We start from the raw sequence: 15,733 nt of genomic DNA, 5'->3' as shown, positions 1-15,733 counted from the left end.
ATGCAGAGGTTTTATGGATCAGTGGATGAAAAAAGGAGGAAAAAAGGGCGACGGGTCAGAGCATTAGCCAAGACAGGTAGGTAATAATATCAATGCTGTTAAGATATTGAGATGAAAATGTGCACATCCTCAACCTTCTTTTCTCTGTGCCCTCTTCATTCACCCTGTGGCACTTTGTCCTCATTCAGATCCCCCTGTCAGCAAAAGATCTGACAATCTCATTTGTACTAAACAGCACATGACTGATAAAAGCTCAATGAGAAATCTTTCCTTGAGCTATTTTGAATATTTGTTAGAAGCAAAGCCTTAAGCCCCAGGTGTGAAGTTAATAAGGTATAATTTCACAAGCTTAGTGAAACAGGGGTAGGGAATAGGCAAGAAATATTTCAGTGACATAGAGCCCTCCCTCAAATCAAATCATACCATAGGACGGGGAGAAATACTGAATAATGTCAAAATGAGAAATATTTTGGGTAAAGACAACTTACTTTGCTTACAGTGCCCAATGCTTTTTTTAAAAAATGGCTTTATTGAGATATAATTGATATACTATACAATTCAATCTTTTAAAGTATACATTTCAATGGTTTGTAGTATATTAAGAATTCTGCAACCATTGCCAGTATCTAATTTTAGAACATTTTCATTACCGCCCCCCCACGCCCCGCCCCCCCCAAAAGTCTTGTACCCGTTAGCACGCTTTCTTCTTTCTTCCTCCAGTCCCTGGCAACCACTAATCTATTTTGTCTCTATGGGTTTTTTTTTTATTCCGATCATTTCATATAATGGAATCATATAATATATGACCTTTTGTGACTGGCTTCTTTCATTTAGCATAATGTTTTCAAGGTTTAGCCATGTTGTGGCAACTACCCACACTTCATTCCTTTTTATTATTAAATATTCCAGTGCATGGATATTCTACATTTTATTTATCCAATCTTCAATTGGTGGAAATGTGGGTTGTTTCTAGTTTGGGGCTATTTTGAATCACGTTGCTATGAACATTAGTGTACAAACTTTTGTGTGGACATATGTTTTCATTTCTCTTAGGTATATACCTATGAATGAAATTGTTGGGGCCTATGGTAACTCTGTTTATTAACCTTTTGAGGAACTGCCAGACCATTTCCAAAGCAGCTGCATCATTTTAAATTTCCACCAGCAATGTGTGAGGGTTCCATCCTCACCAACACTTGTTTTTGTATGTCTTTTTAAATATAGCCATGTTTGTAGATGTGAATGAAGTGGTATTTCATTGTGGTTTTGATTTGTATTTTCCTGTTAGCTTATCCAACACTCTTTTCTCCCTCCTCCTTTTGCCACAAGATGGACATAGTTCTATTGCTTTTGTCAAGTGAAATTTCTTCTGTTTTCCTTTTCTAGCTCACCACCAATAACAATTAACATAATGGATGGCAGCTTCCCTTTAAGCAATACTCATCCTGTTCTTGATTTTGATAGCTGATGCTTAAGATACATTCAGGTTGAGAACAGGATCACCATCCAAAAATGAAAATATAACTTTGTGTGTGGGAGCAGTTACCAATAAGTAGAAACTGAAAGTCACAGCTCTGTTCCACATGTCACTTCAACCCTAGTATATTGCTAAATGGCCCTTTGCTGTTATTTGAAATTATGGGAGAGCAGTCACTATTCTAAAACTCTTATAGTAAGTGAGAAATATCAATAGTCTACTCCATTTCCTTAGATCTTCAGAACATTTGTAGCATTTCAACATTGTAGGAAATCTTCATACTGCTTTCGTTTTCATTCATCTCCAGCCAGAGGGAACTTAACTGCAACTGATACCGGGACCGCTGGTACAGGAAAGTCTCTGGTTCCTCAAGTTTGCTTGGCTGCCTTCATTGTGCTGTTATGTCTGAAGTGTTTGCAGAGGCCAATTGCTCTCAACGACTTTAGACAAGACTTTATCATATCAATTAACTTTGAGTAATTTCATTTTCATTTTTATTGTTGGTTTTATGTAGTATGCATATTATGCTTATTAGTTATAATCTTTAATAGCTAGCCAGGAAGAATTAAGCTGCAGACAGGAATCTTTATTTTCTTTGCTGAAATATCCTAATCTTCTAGAACAGTGCCTAGTACATTGTTAAGTACTCATAAATATTTGTTTAATGGATAAATACATGAATTGGGTGCATTTATACCTGGTACATAATAAATATTAATAAATATCGGTAAATATTAGCTGTTGTTTTAAAGTGCAAATTAGGTTAACCACTTTACAATACGTATTTCACTTAAATCTCCTACCAACCAAGCAAGATAAATATTATTATTACAATGTTAATTTTATAGATGAGGAAAGGAGGAGCTCAGAGAGAAATAATTTGCTCAAGGTTACTCACAAGACTGGTAGGTGGCAGAGCAGAGGTTGGAACCCAGCCATGCTCATCTCCTAAACTTGTCCCCTTGTTCACAGTGCTTCTCTGCCTTCACTACCGAAAAATAAACAATCAAAGTCCTGTGCCCTTTTATCATTGCCTGGCAGCCCAGAACTGCTGGATGTTACACAGAAGAGGAATGCTGTTGTGTATGAGCCACCTCTTCTTGCTTCGCAGCGCACAGTCCTTTGAAGTGGAGAAAACAGATACTCAGAAAATAGAAAAAGGGAACTTCAGACTGCTTGAATTTCATATGAAAAATTGTCAGTTAGAGTTATCGATCCACCCCACGTGTAGCAGCTCATAAAGGGTTTGTTTTAACTTGCTTTTCTCCTGACTTTTGGAAGTTTTGCTATACTCTAGTCACAGACTTGAGAGGCTGCTTAACCTCGACCTAATGCTTCCAATGTGTTACCTTAACTCTCTCTTATAATAATAATAACTATTCTCAAGGGATAAAAAGAGGAAACCTAATGTGGTGGCTTTTTCCAGGCGGAATAAACAAATACTTTTCCTGAAAGTCAAGAAAAACATAAAAACAGAAATCAGGACTGACTTGTGATTTAGAGTTTCTTGAAACTACTCCTGTGCTATTAAGTCTTAATGACTAATTATAGCCAAGAAAAGTATATGATATTTGTAGATTTGGAGAAATTAGGCTAGTCATTTAAAAATATATGAGGCTAGCAGCAAATGAGGTTTCTAATAAAAACTGAGAATAGTTTCTGCCGCAAATGCTGATCTCTCTGGAAGTATGAGTAGAAATTTGTGAGCTAGTACAAGGTTTTTTTTAAAGCTGAAAATTTTAAGGACACTCTGCACTGCCAGATCTAGTCAGTATTCTTTGACTGCGTTCCTCCGCTTCATAGATACCTGAGGAGAAGTAGTAGTGCTGCATGGCTGAAGAAAAGCAGAGTATTTAGCAATTACCAAGATTTTAAAAAGTAAAGCTGGTATGATGTTTCCTTAAGCTAATTTCTTTATCTCAGTTTATTTCCTATATGGTTTTTAAAAGGGACATCTGAAGTAGTAAACATTCTTATGGGTCTGGTAGGACTCTATTCTTTTTATTGTTGTGGTTGTTGTTTTGTTGTGAGTGCTGTTATTATTTTCAATGCTGTCAGGATGTGGATGAGTTTGGCATGTGGCTTGAGCCTCTCGGTATAGCTTATATTTCTCTGGCCATAGGCATTGATTATGGAATAAGCATGTGACCTGACTTGGGCCAATGGAATCCAAGTCCAGGACTTTTGTTCATTCTGTTGGGTCAGAGTAGCCCTTATATTTTAGTTTGAGAGGAAAAGAATGTAAGTTTGAGGCTGCTGGCAGCCATTTTATCCTCTCTACTGTTATCAGAATAGGCATGGCTGCCTGGGCATAGAAACAATACAGAAGGAAGCAAAGCCAGGACTGGGGAGAGTCTGGCTCCTGGTGACATGGTTTCAGCCTTTAGATCCAGCTTCGTTTAAAAGTCATCCTTGCCTCTCGACTCTTACGTTCTATTAGCCAATAAATGCCCTCACCCAACTTTTTTTTTTTAAACAGATTTGACTTGGATGTTCTATACCTTGTAACAAAAGGCATACTGACTGATCTTGTGAGATAAGTTTCAGTTTAACTGATCCCTTCTACCTCCCCAACCAAAGATTCATAAACATATTAACACACTAAGGCTATTTAGAATGCATTTTATAGTACAATCCTGGTTATCTAGAAAGGGTATATCTTTTATTGCTAGGTGTCTAACTAGATATATTATTTCAGAATATTTGGGGGTGGTTCTTTTGTTTGGAAAAATGATAAAGTGCCTTGTTAATAGTATTCTCATGTAGCTTTATTTTGTATAGATTTTCATTTAGAGTACAGTCTTTATTTGGGTCTTAGACAAAACCAGAATGTTCTTATGACCTGTCTTTGGGCCTGCCATAGCCTCATAGGTAGTAACTGTTATGGACTAAATGTTTATGTGCTCCCCCTGCCCGAATTCATATGTTGCATTCTTAACCCTTAATATGATGGTATCAGGAGGTGGGGCCTTATGGAGGTGATTAAGTCATGACGGTGGAGCCCTCATGAATTTGATAAGCGTCCTTATAAAAGAGATATTAAGCACTCAAATTGTAACTTATTAGTATCTATGTAACTAGAATTACACTACCTTTATTTATTTGTGTAGAGTCTTCCTACCTAGAATTATAAACATCTTAAGATTACTAACACAAAGTGTCAACATTTTTTCAAAAAGAGATGTCTTTCGTTTTACACTGTAACCAAGAACAGATCAGTATTTTTAGAGAGTTTACCCCCTTTTACAAGGAACAAATGTTCTCTTTCCCTCAATCAATTATTTAACAGTTATATGGTCTGCTAGAACTTGAAGTTATGAGCTTCCGAATAAATTGTGTGCCTATACATTTATCCTGGTACTTCTTAGTTTTTGTTTCGTATATTTCATCAAATGATAGTGTATATCCCTTCTTTGTGGTAGATTTTTAAAATGACCATTTTTGCCCACTTAATAATTTGAATCTTAAATGCGATTTTGTCTAAAACTAATATGCTGCCCCTGCTGGGGTTTTGTTGTTGTTGTTGTTGTTTTTGGTTTGAGTTTGGTATATTTCCCACAAAGCTTTTATTTTTAACCCATTCTGATTTCATTATTCATTCTGATTTCATAATTTCTTTTGAAGCAGTATATAGTGACTTTATTATTTAATTGATAAATTTATAATAGTCACATTTATAATCTGAAGTGCTTGAACTGTTGTCATCTTATTTAATGGTTTATCTTACCTTGTCATGATTAATATTTTCTAATTTTTGAGACTTGTTTCATAGATGGCCTATGTTTTATTTGCTTTTTTTCTCTCCTCCAACAGTTGGGAGGCATCTGAGAGGTTCACTTTATTTTTAAAAACAACTTTCCATCTATATTTCAAATCTTGAGTAAGAAATAGCATCTCTTTGATATTCCTATATGTCACTTTTATTTTTGACCCATTATTAAATTCCAGAACTTAGTTTTTATCTTAGATAGTAGGTCATAGGAGTGGTTAAATTAACACTTCTTACATAACATATTTTATATAATATTTTTGAGATTTTTATTCCATTTTTGTAATCATGTATATAATAATTTTGTATAGTTAATCATTGTTTGATTTCAGTGCACATTGTTTAAAATGTTGAGTCTTTTAATTCTGACACCATGCTTAGTTGACTACCGTTGGAGGTTTAGGAGAGCCTAACCGCCCATCCTTGGCCTCTCTAAGTTCTAAAGAATTGATAATAGATACGGGGAGCCAAGTGGCTCCCTGTACCTGAAGTACATGTACCTGAAGTACATGGCTCTGGTTATATTGGTCAGAGTTTAGTTGCAGAGAATTCAGTAACAGAGAAACAAATCCACTCCTGCTAGTTTAAGCAGGAAAAATCAGTTAACTAGTTTATAAAAGGCTGAAGAGATAGACTCTAGGTTAACTTACAGTAGCAACTCCTAAGCCACAATCTAGAACCAGGACACCTAGGGAGCCTCTCCCTTTGGTATAATCAGTAAACATTCAGCTCCAGAGCAGTCCTGTCGAGGCCATGATCAAGAAACTCCTACTGCTGCTGGCCATATACCCGTGTCCTACTTCTTACAAAATGTGCCAGCAAAATGGATGGCCTGTGGTCTTTTGACAGCCATGAAGCTAGGGACTGACTACTAGTGCCATCCCAGAAAAGCTATGTGCCTCCTTGAGTGTGCTTGTCTGCAGAAATGGTGGCCGCAGCAGCAGCAGCAGGAGAAGGTGGCTTCTGCAACACTAAATCTTTTCAGTCTCCTGCAAGTGTATTTGATTAGTCCAACCTAAAGTATATCTGCAAACTCTAGCTGCAAAAGAACCTATGAATTGAATTGCTTAGTTTTCTAGTCCCTGCTTTAAGGAATATTCTCTAGAAGGAGGATGGAATAGATATCTGAAGCCAAATCTCTTATCTACCAGAGGGTGTTAGCTGACAAAGCTGAGGATGCATCACCCAGAAATGAATTTATCTATCTAGTCAAAAGCAGTGATGTACTGCAGGCCTCCATTTCCCAAGCCTGGGGGCTCTCTGCTGGTTGTCTACCACTTGAGGACGGGAGGAAGGACAGTGTGTTCCACAAGAGCCGGCCATTATAGCAGAGTCAGGAGGATCAGAGAGAGTGGGCGGAGCCCATTTCTTGCTTTGAGGCGCAGTGACTATCCCCCAGAAAGGAAGACCAAGGAAATTCAGGCTCTTCTCACTTAGATCAGCAGCTGTTCCCTACTCGGATAGAAGATCAAAGGCTTCCTCTCCTCCAGTCTCACCAGGAAGGTAGACACTGGGCTGAGCAAGAATATGGTTTTTGTAGTTTGAGGTGGGAATGTGAAAAGTAAAGGAAAAGGGTTCCATCAATATAACTACCCTTTATCTTTTAAAAAATGATGGTATAAGAGTGGTATGTTTTCTGAACATAACAGATCCCCCTGTAGTTGAAAATGTCTTTCTACTATCTTCATATGTGAATGACTTGGCAGTGTTACAGTCTTGGGTTGTAGCCTTTTTGCCCTAAAAAATGTGACTGTGAGGTCACTAAGTAAAGGAAAAAACCTCAGCCTAATATTCCTTGGTAGAGAAGCTAGTTTGCTTGCTTTTTCTGCCTGGAGTCCTGTGGACTTTGTTTTAGCCTGTTAATTAGGTACTTTAACAAAATACATAGATGTTTGGTGCATTGATTGAGATTTACTTGGACCATAGTGGGGCTGTTATACTAAGTCATAAGATTTTTTATCAGTTTAGACAGGTTTTCTTAAGTTCTATCTCTGACTATTATTTCTATCATGTCTTCCAGTTACAACTTTTGGAAAAACTGTAACTCTTGGTTTCTTCATTGGTTGAGCTCCACATCTGTCATATTTTCATCGTTTTTTATTTCTTATATATTTTTTGTAAGTTTCAGATCATCTCTCTTTTTTTTCAAGTCAGCGGCCAACCTATAGGTTTTGTTTTCGTTTTTTTTTTTTTTTTAATATTTGTAGTTCACTTTCCGTTTGATGCCAGGTAAACCCTCTTCTGAAGTGAGTGGATAGATGTTCCTTGTCCTGGTTCAGTTCCCAATGACCTTGAGTATGTCTGTCACGCAAAGATTTTTTTTTTTCCCACATCACCTCCTGCTGCATTGGACAAGACCATCCACTAAATGTCACCTGGGCTGTCCTGGCTTCTGCCTCTTGGGGCTAGCACTTCCTCCTTGGGTTGGTGCCACCTCCAGTGTCCTCATTTACAACCCATTTTTTGTTGTTATTGTTGTTGAAAAATTTGGTTCTTCAATATGTAAAGAAAAACAAATACTAACTGGGGCTGCCTTAATAAGTACTCCTTTGAAGGAGAGGAATAGTTCTCTAGTGAGGTGAGTGAAGGTTCGTTTCATGAAATGGAGATAATGACTAGAGAACTCATAGCCATTTTCCCCTGTTTCTTATGGCTAAGTTAACATAAGACAAAGCCTGTCTTATGTTATCAGTCCAGTTCCCTCACCTGATAACCAGTGAAAATTCTTCTAATTTCCTTGAGATTCTTTCCAATTCCAATGAAGTTGGTTCTTGTTTTTAGTGCTATTGTGTATAGTCTTTGTCTCTGCCTTCAGAGATAACTTAGTGGGAGTTTGGACTTACCCCATTTCAGATTCTGTTTTAACTGAAAGCTAGTAGTACTATGATATAACCTTCAAAGATGTGATAATACTTGGAATCCATTCTGCAGTGACACAATTTAGTTCATAGACAATTCTTATTGAGATAAAAGTTGAAATTAGAGAGTATCTAGCAAAATAGAAATCTATAATTTGGGAAACACTAGGTATTTATAAAATTTGGATTAATCTTATTTTTTCCTCTTTTTAGGATATTATATTTACAAAATTGTATAGATAAGCTGGTAAAGATTGTCAAAATGTCTTCTGAAAGTTATGATGCCATTGAATTTCAGCTATGAAAACTTTAGAGTCTATAAAATACAAAAAAAAAAAAGATCAAACCCTGTTGCTAGATCAGGATAGGAGAGTGAGTTGCTTGTCTAAATGAAGAGCTGTATTTGATGTGCAAGAGACTTGTGCTAATATGGTAGTCATTAGCCATATCTGTCTATTTAAATTTAAAATTTAATTACTTTAAAAAATTAAAAATTCACTTCCTCAATCACATTAGCCACATTTCAAGTGTTCAAGAGCCACATGTGGTTAGTGGTTAGCATATTGGATAGCACAGGTATAAAACCTTTCTCTCACTGTGGAAAGTTTTATTGGGCAGTGCTATTCTAGCCAATAGTGTCTTTAAATCTGATGATGATGAACTCAAATACTATTGGTTTCTAATGCAATGCATTTTGAGGGAAGTATTTGAAAGTATCTAAGATAATGGGCCCTTGGTTTTAGTTGGGTTCCGTTTTAAAAACAACCTCTTTATTTTTGAATAAATAACATATTTATTTTAGAGTAGTTTAACATTTACAGAAAAGTTACAAAGGTAGTTTAGAGATTTCTAACACGATCCTCATTCAAAAATTTTTCATGAAGTCAATGTGTAAGAGAATCAGTATTTACCCAGTTAGACCATTCACATTTAAAGTGATTATTAATATAGTTGGATTATTACCTATCATGTTTATAACTGTTTTGTTACATTTCCTCCTTTTGTACCTTCTCTGTTTTTAATTGAACATTTTATATGATTTCATTTTATCTCCTCTCTTACATTTCAATAACTTTAAAAAATTTCAGTGGTTGCCTTACAGTTTATAATGCACATTTTTATACTAATTTAAATTAATCTTTAAATAATACTATACCACTTCATATGCAGTACAGTTACCTTATAACAGTGTGTTCTCAATTCCTTCTCTCTTGTGACATTGCTCTCATTTATTTCACTTATCCATATATTATAATCAGTGATCATTCAATACACTATTATTGCTTTGGAGAAAGGGATCTTCTAGATCAATTAAGAATATGAAAAATAGAAGGTTTTATTTTCCATTAGTTTCTTTTCTCACATTCTTTATTTCTTCATGTAGATCTTGACACATGTCATTTTTTTCTGCCTGAATAATTTCTTTTAGGATTTCTTGCAGGGCTGTTTTGCTGTTGATGGATTCACTCACTGTCTGAGAAAGTCTCTATGTATCCTTCACTTTTAAAGGTTAATTTTTCTGGATATAGAATTTTAGGTTGAGGGTACTCTTTCAACATTTTAACTCATTCTACTTCTCTCTTACTTGCGTGGTTTCTGATAAGTTGGTTTAATTATTATTCTTTGTTACTCTATATGTTAAGACTCCTCCACCCCCAACCCCATCCCAGCTTTCTGCCTTGTTTCAAGATTTTTTCTTTGTCTTAGGTTTTCTGCAGTTATATTTTAACCTATAGAGATATGCTTTTCGTGACATTTGTTATACTTGGTGTTCTCTAAGCTTCCTGTATCTGTGGTTTGGTATCTGTAATTAATTTTGGAAAGTTCTCAGCCATTATTATCTGAACTGTTATTCTGCTTTGTTCTCGTTCTTTTTCTTTGTATGTCATTTATGCATATGTTATACCTTTTGATATTCTCCCATAATTATTGCATGTCTTGTTCTTATTGTTGTTTTTCTTTTCTCTTTGCATTTCAGTTTGGGAAGTTTCTGTTAAGCCATCTTCAAATTCTCTGATTCTTTTGTCAGTCATGTCAAGTTTATTATTGAACTTTTTGAAGGCAGTTTTCATTTCTATTACTGTGTTTTTGATTTCTAGTATTTCCTTTTGATTATTTTTTAGTTTCTATATTTCTTCTTACATTACCCATCTGTTTTTGCATACTGTCTACTTTTCCATAAGAACCTTTATCCTATTAATCATAATTATTCAAAATTCCCTATCTGATAATTGTAACATCTGTGTCATATCTGAATTTGGTTCTGATTATTGTTTTGTCTCTACTGAGTGTTTTTTTTCCTTGCTTTTGGCATACCTTATAATATTTTTCTTGAAAACTGGACATGTTGTATTGGGTAATAGAAATTGAGGCATATAGTTCTTTATCATGAGGATTTATATTAATTTGGCTAGGAGGATGGACTATGTTTAATGTTTGTTGTAGCTATGAATATTAGAGGCCCCAATTCCTCTAGAGTCCTTGTTTTTGTGTCCCCTGTTGTCTCTGGGTTTCTTTCAAACTCCTTAGATAAAGTCTGTGTCTTACAGCTCTTTCAGTTATAATCCACTGTTATATTCAAGCCCTGTTGCGGTGGTAAGATGTAGGGCAAGTGAGCATTCCATAATTTCAGTCTTTTTGAAGATCTGTGTCTTGGGGCCTTCCTGTGTTTCTTCAGCATAAAGGAAACTTTTTCTGCTATTCCCTACTTTGGCCGAGATGTTCTCAGTCAATATCCTTGAAGTCCTGACCCCTATGGTCTGTTTTCCCACTTTAAATGAGACAAGAAGTCTAGAACTGGCTGGAAGTCCTAGAGTTAAGAGGCATTTGCTTTGCCCAACTGGAATTGTGTTTCAGAATAGAACTCTGAAAAGCCTTTTACCCTGGAGAGCAGACTTATTTTATGTAGAAAGCTCCATGGTTATTCTTCTTCCCCACTGCCAGAGGCAGGAGGGGTATCTTTCTTGAATCTCACTGCGAGGACCTCCTGGTATTGCTGGGTCCTGAGGGGTTTCTTACTCTCACACTAGTCTATATTCAGCCCCTAGCAATTCATTAAAATGATCATTTAGGTATCTCTACCAGTTTATAGCTCCAGTGGCTTCTGTTGTAGGTAACAGATCTTAGTTGCTGTACCTCTGGATGTGCCTGTCACTCCAGATTTTGGGATGGTGGCTTGCTGTGTAACCTCAGTTCTCTGATAGGTCCAAGAACAGTTATTGATTTTCAGTTTACTTAGTTTTTTATTGTTATAAGAATGGGAGTGACAGCTTCTAAGCTCTTTACATGTCAGAGCTGAAACCAAAGTTCCCTGCTGAATTCCTTTTGAATTCCTATCTTGCCAAATTTTCTAGGATATTTTTAACTTCCTTGTTGTCCTTATAAAGTGAGTAGATAGGAGAACCAGTCTTTACCCAGTTATGGTATGATCAGTCTTCTTTGTATCTTATATATAATCTCTTTAGATATTATTACAGGATGAAACCATTCAATAGAGTGTATGAGTATTGCTTTAAATTTTTTAGCATGCATTAATTCTAGATATCTAGAAACCCTCATCTCTAGATTAATTATAGATCTCTAGAAACACTATTCATCTTTTTTATTTTAACTTTATAATTAAATTTATCATATATGGTGGACACATCACGTGATATCTCCTCAGCTTATTAGCCCCTCATTTTATGAGAACTTTCTCCTCCCCACTCCTTACACACAGGGAAGGGCCCTGTCACCCAGGCTTGTGTCTTGTGATGCTGTCTTCTGGGCCATAGTTGCTTTAGATGAACAAAGCTAAGACAATTGGGTTCTTTCTCCTACAAATTAAGAATTGGGATTGAGAGACACCAAGACTCTCTAGGTTGGTCACTTATCTTATAGATAAATAAACTTGATAGTTGTCAGGGAACCATCATTTGTATACATGTTGAATTATAGATAGATATTCAATGAAGAAGTAGCCATTCAGAGAAGCAGATGTGTGAAATCACATAACCTGAGACAATGAAATAGAAGGGATAAGAGCCTTGGGTGTCAGTAACATTTCATATCTGTCTTAGGCCCTGAGCGATACTCCTGTTTTCTTATACTAAATTTCCTTATAGCCTAAGCTGCTTGACACATATTTCTTACTTATAGCAAGAAGTTATTAAAGACATAGTGATAATGCGAATCAGAATGAATTTCAGAGAAAGGAGGAAACTTGCATATTTGTACATTAGTCTGTAGAAGTGCATAGGCACCCAGTCATGCTTGAATGTTTGTCTTGATAATTAACTAACTCTGGTCCTTTGGAATAAAGACATAAGTAAAATTTTAAAATTACTCCTTATAGCCTCCATTCAACGTTTTAAGATTAAGATGGCAAATTGATTTAATTCAATTGGATCTGATGGTTGACTCTACTTCCTATTTGTAAAGACTCGATAGAATCTTATAAGCTAATGGAATGTATATTTTTTACTTTTTTACTAAATTTGTTTAATTTTAAGATTTTTTTCCCCAGAGGAACTTCCTTGCAGTTTGAATTTATGAACTTTCTAGTCCAGTTGTCTTGAGGAAGGGAGAAAGTCATTTAATAGCTAGATATCCAGAATGATGACAGTCTTTGGAAAAAGAGAACAGATTTGGGTGAAAATTGGGGTGATGGATCAGGCATTATGGAGGACGTGTTTTTATAGGGGACACTGATTTCTGTTAGCCCAGTTCTTAGGCTTTGTATCTGTATGAAGTTGTTAACCTTCTTCAGAATTACAATCATTTAAGCCAATAGGATCATCAAAGAGGGAATTTAAGGATACAACAGAGATTCTGTGGCATTAATTCAGCGTAGTGTTGGAGGGGCAAATTCTTCTTCCTTTTTTTTGGTATTTCTCTTAAATTTTTTTTTTGAATGAAGATATTAATTACACGTAAGAGAAAACATAGGAGAAATATTAGTGACCTTTGGTTTAGGAAAGATTTCTTACATATAACACAAAATGTATAAGCTACAGAAGAAAAATAAATAAATTGGACTTTATTAAAGTGAAACATTTGCTCCTTAAAAGATAATGTTAAAAAATGAAAAGGCAAGCTGCAAATGAGAAGAAAATATTTGCAAAACATATCTGATAATATATGATTGTGTGATATATATAATAAGCCTATAAAATCACCTACTACTTTTACAACTTAATTGAATAAAACTCAACTAAAAGATGCACAAAAGATTCAAATAGACACTTCCCTGAAGAAGATATGCAGGTGGAAAATGAACACATGAAAAGATGCTCAGCGTCATTAGTCATAGGTAAAATGCAAATTAAACCACAATGACATATTACAATACTCATACTAGACTGGCTAAAATTTAAAAGACTGACCATACCAAATGTTGACAAGAATGTAGAGAAATTGGAACTTCAATAAAGCACTAAAAAGAAAAAAAAAAGATAAGTGCAAATAAATGTAAATGAATAAAATAGCCATACATGTGATGTATCATATTCTTAACGTTAATCATCAGAGAAATGCAAATCAAAACCACAATGAAATGTAACTTTACACCTACAAGGATACCTATTACTAAAACAAACAAAAACAAAACAACAACAACAAAAACAACCCAGAGAACAAAGGAGTATTAGTGAGGATGTGGAGAAATTTGGAACCCTCGTACATCGCTGGTGGTAATGTAAAATGGTGCAGCCACGGTGGAAAACAATATGGTGATTCCTTGGTAAATTAAACTTAGAATTATCATATACTCTAGCAGTTATACTTGTGTGTAGATACACAAAAGAATTGATAGCAGAGACTCAGACAGAAATTTGTACACCAGTGTTTATAGCAAAATTATTCACAATAGCCAAAATGTGAAAACAACCCAAATGTCAATCAAAGGATGAATGGATAAACAAAATCTTATTCATTTGTTTATGGATATACAATGGAATATTATTTAGCTTCAAAAAGGAATGAAATTCTGATACATGCTGCAAAATAGATTAACCTTGAAGACATTAAGTGGAATAAGCCAGACACAAAAGGACAAATATTTTGTGATTCCACTTATAAGAGGTACCTAGAATAGTCAAATTCATAGAGAAAGTAAATAGAATAGTGGTTACCTCAGTTTGGTGGAGGGAATGGGGAGTTATTGTTTAATGGATATAGAATTTAATTTTGGGAAGATGAAAAATTTCTAGAGATGAATAGTGGTGGTGGTTGCACAACACTGTGAATGTACCTGCTGCCAGACAATTCTACACTACAAAATGAGAAATGGTAAATTTTATGTTATATATATTTTGTTAAAATAAAATTTTTTAAAAATCTGATATATCAAATAAGATCCCTAAGTGGCAGGCAAATTTTTTTTGTCTACACTGAATGAGTTTTGTAAGAATTAAAAGATGCCCTGGGCGGGTGGAGAGGAAGCTGCATTCCTTTGGGGAAAGAATTTTCTGAAAGGCTGGGTTATATAGACTGACCGTAGTTAAAAGAGATGAGCACAAACCACCTTCGGTATTATCTCAGGATAAAGGCATTATATGCTAAAGAAGGAAAGGGAGATTCTTATAATGAGGACTCACCTACCAGTTCATCCTGCCAGCCTGGGGTCCTTCTTAAAGCCGCAGCTTCTCCTACTCTGGCCTGGTACATAACTGAGTTCCATATCCCTAATGTCTTCATTCACTTTCTTCTTCTGGAGCCTTGTTTTCCTTAGTTGTTGTGCTAAGATGACAATATCTGCTCCCTTACAACTTTATAATGTCATTTGAAAATGAGCTAAACTTAAATAAGCCTGTAAATTTTTTTTAATTCCTCAGAGACTAAATGGTATTATTTCTGTCAGCTGCTCAGTCCATGTGAGTGCAGCATCAGTCATTGGAGTCCCACTGCTTTTTATTATACATTCCAGAAATCTGATGTTTCTTTTATAGTAATAAAATAATGCAAGGAAATAGAAGAAAATCATGAATGCTTTTAAGACTGTCTTAGCTATAGCATTGTTACTGTATTTCCTTCAATTTGCATGTTGCTTTTAGGATACTTCTTTTTTTAAAGATTGTAGAGACGAAAGCTAATCTAAATGGAAGGTTTCCCTCCTCACCTTCCCTTGCAAGCAAGAAGACATGGCTTATCCTGGAGATGGTACTGGCTTGAGTCTGCATAAACAAACCTTACTAAAATAACCTTTATCTTCATTATTTTTCCCTACATATGTATTTACCTTCCCACAATTTGCCGCCCATAGAATTCCACATTTCTTTTCCTTTGTCATGTTACTTCTCCACAATTTATCACCCTATGTTAAAATGGTATGTAAGCTCCTGGGCCTAACCACTTCTTTGGAATGTGCACTTTTCTATGACACTCCTGTGTGCATGCATAATAAACTTATTCTCCTATTAATCTGTCTTTTGTTAGTTTAATCCACAGGCCCCACTTACTGAATTTAAGAAGGTATTAGGAAAAGATTCTTTCCTCTCCTACACTGATATTAACCACAATTACAATCATGTTTTATCCTTCAGCAAAAACCAGCAAAACATTCCAGAAATCTGATGTTTCTTTTATAGTAATAAAATAATGCAAGGAAATAGAAGAAAATCATGAATGCTTTTAAGACTGTCTTAGCTATAG

The 15,733-nt window shown here is 35.3% G+C and overlaps 1 pseudogene; it reads left to right on the top strand.

The window, feature by feature from the left end:
- The window catches only part of LOC105292823, a 35,856-nt pseudogene continuing 20,123 nt past the window's right edge, over positions 1-15,733 (top strand).

The sequence above is a fragment of the Pteropus vampyrus genome, unplaced genomic scaffold (genome assembly GCF_000151845.1).
Source record: "Pteropus vampyrus isolate Shadow unplaced genomic scaffold, Pvam_2.0 Scaffold64, whole genome shotgun sequence".
Taxonomy (NCBI): Eukaryota; Metazoa; Chordata; class Mammalia; order Chiroptera; family Pteropodidae; genus Pteropus; species Pteropus vampyrus.
Note: the sequence above shows the minus strand (reverse complement) of the source record. Positions and strands in the feature narration are given on the sequence as shown.